Source organism: Pipistrellus hanaki, assembly GCF_964339955.1.
Source record: "Pipistrellus hanaki genome assembly, chromosome: 18".
Classification (NCBI taxonomy): domain Eukaryota; kingdom Metazoa; phylum Chordata; class Mammalia; order Chiroptera; family Vespertilionidae; genus Pipistrellus; species Pipistrellus hanaki.
Genome location: NC_140520.1, coordinates 31,866,757 through 31,871,359, shown reverse-complemented (window position 1 = coordinate 31,871,359; position 4,603 = coordinate 31,866,757). Strand labels below are relative to the sequence as shown.

Genomic DNA, 4,603 nt, shown 5'->3' with positions numbered 1-4,603 from the left:
TCCTCTGAAAAACAGATTCTCACATACACACAGTCAATATATACACATACACATTCCATGTACTCAGCCAATACATCAGGGCACTTGGGAAGAAATGTTCTAGTCTCCTAATTAAATATTTAAAAATAAAATTTTAAACCTCATAAAACTTCCTGATGTATGTTATACCCAAAAGACTAAAGTTCAAGCCATTTACTATGTTTGATTGTATTCCTCGTGAATTTTCCTGTTAAAGGTTTCATTTTATATTATGTTAACGGCAACCTGAGTTTCCTGGTTTCTAAAGAAAGCTTAAAGCCAACAGGTCCCTGTCCACAGACCACGCTGGATCCCAGCTTTCACAATGGCTGAGCGTGAGTGCAGCACCAAGAAACTGCTTATTCTGACAGGCTGTCAACCTGGCGATCGCCCCGCACCCCCACCCCCCGCCACCCCCCGAAAAATAGCCTGAAGAACCTGGCAGCTTCCAGTGGAATATTTATACTACAACCACCACCCACCTTTCAGATCTGCTCTGTTTACAGGTCAAAACTTGATTTTTATATATAACAGGTTCCACCAAGTATGAGAACTGAAATCAAACCACCTTCTTTTCTTGCCTAATACACTACCACCCACAGGATTTCCAGATCCTAAGACGAAAACATTGGCTTTGGAAAGCAGAATTCTGACCTCAGAGCAAGAACAGAGCACCTTGTTGCAGGCTATGCCTGCAGCATTAAAAACAGTAATAACACATTTACTTGCTGACCCCAAATCGAGAAGGTAACTAACAAAATACTTTCCATAGAACCCGTTCTCTGGTAAGAGCATCTGCTAAAGAAACACAACTATGGTTTACCTCCACTTCACTACTATGGATTAGTTAACTTCTTGATTCCTTTTTAGAAATGATATATCCTGTCACACCCTCAGATAACAGACTGCATATATTATGCGTCTTTTAACTTTCCTATTGGTTTGGTGGTTCTTCAGAGCCCAGATTTCCGCTCAGAGACCTGCATTTGCCTCTGTACCTGTGGACACACCTAAGAATGGTGCCTCAGCATAGTCCTAGCTTTCTGGCATGGACAAGTAAAATAAATGAAGTGATAAAGAGAACAGGCCCATCAAGAAAAGTATTTCTTCAGATGCTGAAATGTTACAAAGAAAATTTACTAATGCAGCAATAAAATGGAGGTTACTATGTATTGTAACATAAAAGCAACTTAAAATAATTCTGAATTTGTTGGTTAAAATATAATACTAATTAGGCTGGAGAAGTTTGTAAGCAGATTAGTAAAATAAAAGTACATTATAGAGTTACACTTACTATGAAGGAAAAAAGAGGTATCTGTCCAAAACAATAGCCCTGGAAAGCATTTGGTAATGGGTTACTTGGTAATTTATGAAAAAGAATATGAAATTTCAGAAAGTTGATGACAAGCCCTCCTGAAAAATTCCAAATCTCTCTGAGAGATTTTACATGAAAATCAGATCAAATATGTAAAGGATTTCTCTATACATCCAACAAAAGCATCCACAGTTGGTTTTGGGTTGGTTTTTTTTTTTAAGATCAGACTGAGAAACAGATCCTGAGTCAGCGTCCTTAGCATGCATGCGGCCAAAGCCGCCAGTGCAGGAAGAAATAAAACTTCTACTCAAGTCTTACATTTCTTTTTTCTTTAGAGAGTAAGGATGAGAGAAAAAGAAATGTCGATGTGAGAGAAACATCAAATTGGTTGCCTCTGCCCTTGCCCCAACCAGAGATCGAACCCACAACCTAAGTATGGGCCCTGAGTGGGAATCGAGCCTGACATCTGTTGGTGTGCAGGACCAGGTTCCAACCATCTGAGCCACCCAGCCAGGGCTTCAAGACCTCCTTTTTATGCCATCCTATTTCTATTTCTGTGTATGTCTCATGTACATATTACTTTAGTTTAGCGGTATATAACAGGTAAGAATTTGCAAGAGAGAATTTGTGTTCAAAAACTTTTACTGATGAAGGTGTATGGTCAAAAAGGTTGGAGACTGATTTTCTGAAATGCCAATGAGGGACATTGAGACTGATTTTCTGAAATGCCAATGAGGGACATTGAGACTGATTTTCTGAAATGCCAATGGGTGTCTCTAAGTTGGTTCCATTGTGTAATGGTTAGCACTCTGGACTCTGAAATGCCAATGAGGGCCTCTAAGTTGGTTCCACTGTGTAATGGTTAGCACGCTGGACTCTGAAATGCCATGAGTCTAATTTTTAAAATTCACTAGAATCACACAAAACTGCCTTTAGAACTTTAGAATCATAACACACACTGAGGTCAGGATGAAACAATGTCACCAGATGACGTCATACTCTGCCAGATGTGAAGGGAACTGTAGTAATAGCAGCAACAGAAAGCCTAAGTGAGTGGGGAACCGAGCGGAGCTGGCCGAGCCTTCAAAGTGGCCGGCCGTGGGTTCGGGGATTATCGATTGAATTCCGCCGGCGCGGGAGCCTCTGCAGAGAGAGAGCACGAGAGATGGAGAATGACACGCGGATCCATTTGGAGCTGCGGAACAGGATGCCCTCTGATGGGAAAGAGTTTGTGCTGGACAACTGTTGGTCTTATGAAGGCAAAATCGAAGGCCTCCCAGATGAGTCTGAAGAACTGGAGTTCTTAAGTACAATCAACCTGGGTTTCACCTCAGTCGCAAACTTACCCAAGTTAAACAAACGTTAAGAAGCTTGAACGAAGCGATAACAGAATCTCAGGGGGGCCTGGAAGTATTGGCAGAAAAGAGTCCGAACCTCAAGCATCTAAACATAAGTGGCAACAAAATTAAAGACCTCAGCACAATAGAGCCAGGAGAAAGTTAGAAAGCCTCAAGGGCTTAGACCTTTTCAATTGTGAGGTGACCAACCTGAACAACTACCAAGAAAGCGTGTTCAAGCTCCTCCCACAACTTACATTATCTCGATGGCCATGACCATGACGACAGGAGGCCCCCAGATCCCGACGCCGAGGGCTATGTAGAGGGCCTGGAGGAGGAGGAGGAAGAAGAGTATGATGAGGATGCTCATCTACTGGAAGATGAGGAGGAAGAGGATGAGGAAGAAGGTGAAGAGGAGGATGTGAGTGGAGAGGAAGAGCAGGATGAGGAAGATTATAACGACTGGGAAGTAGACCTCGAGGAAGATGAAGAAGATGCTGGTGAAGAAAAGGGTCAGAAGCGAAAACGAGAACCTGTGTTGGAGATCCGTGCAGATGGCGCATGCACAGCTGCACCCCCAAAGGTGTTGAAACATGAATCCTTCATTCTTCTTGAGTGCCCTTTACTTAGGAATAGCTTCGGCTGCTCCAAAACTTGTTGGAAGTTAAGAGGCACGATGACAACGGTGGAAGGCAAACGCACAGAAAACTATATGGCTCGAATGAAGGAGGATGGAGATCAGTGTGGGAGAATATGAAAATGATTGACCTGCACAGCCAAGAATACAACCGAGGGAGAGAGACCTTCACCTTGGCAATGAATGCTTTTGGTGACATGACCAACGAAGAGTACACGCAAGTGATGAATGGACATCAGAACTAGAAACACAAGAGGAGGAGTGTGTTCCGGGAACCTTTCGCTGCTGAAACCCCCCCAGCCGTGGGTTGGAGGGAAGAAGGCGGCTATGTAACCCCCATGAAGAACCAGGGTCATTGTGTTCTTTTTGGGCATTTAGTGCAACTGGTGCCCTTGAAGGACAGCTGTTCCGGAAAACTGGCAAACTTCTCTCACTGAGTGAGCAGAACCTTGTAGACTGCTCTCAGGCTCAAGGCAACGAGGGCTGCAATGGTGGCCTAATGGATAATGCCTTCCAGTAGGTGAAGTCCAATGGAGGCCTGGACTCAGAGGCATTCTATCCCTACCAAGCAAAGGTTGGACCCTGCAAACACAGGCCCGAGGGTTCTGTGGCCAATGCCACTGGCTTCGTGGACATCCCTGAGCAGTTGAGTGCCCTCATGAAGGCAGTGGCAACCGTGGGGCCCATCTCTGTTGCTAGAGATGCAAGCCACCTTAGCTTCCAGTTCTATGAAGATGGCATTTATGATATGATAAGCGGCCCTGCAGCAGCGTGGGTCTAGGTCATGGCGTTCTGGGGGTTGGCTATGGCTTTGAAGGAGAAGACTCAGTAACAATAAATGTTGGATTGTCAAGAACAGCTGGGGTGAAGCTTGGGGCAAAAAGGGCTACATAAAGACCAGAACAACTACAATGGAATCACCACCGCGGCCAGCTACCCTCCTGTGTGAGATGATGGCGATAAAGAGAGCACTGATTGAGAACAGGATATCCAGAGGAGGCATTTCTATCTTAAAACTGACCACATTTTACTTAATGGGATACAGCACTTGAATCTTGAAGATCCAAACTGTGATTTGAATTCCGTGATGTTTTACATTGGTGAAAATGTTATCATTTCTTTTATAAGGATGTATAAATTGTTACCTTTTTAAAAATAAAACTTAGTTTTTATTTTAAAAAAAAGATTAAGTGACACTTAATATGGAGAAGCTAGAAACTGTATCAGATAGTCCTGCCCCCTTATTTTTTTATCTCTAACCTAGTAAATAAATCTTTAAGAAATTCTTCCAGTTTT

General features: G+C 43.3%; 1 pseudogene across 1 annotated transcript; it reads left to right on the top strand.

The window, feature by feature from the left end:
* The first annotated feature begins 212 nt into the window (after positions 1 to 212).
* On the top strand, positions 213 to 4,403 carry LOC311612729 (uncharacterized protein ANP32CP; annotated as a pseudogene). Its single transcript has one exon. The product of its transcript is annotated as an uncharacterized protein ANP32CP (transcript).
* Positions 4,404 to 4,603: the final 200 nt, after the last annotated feature.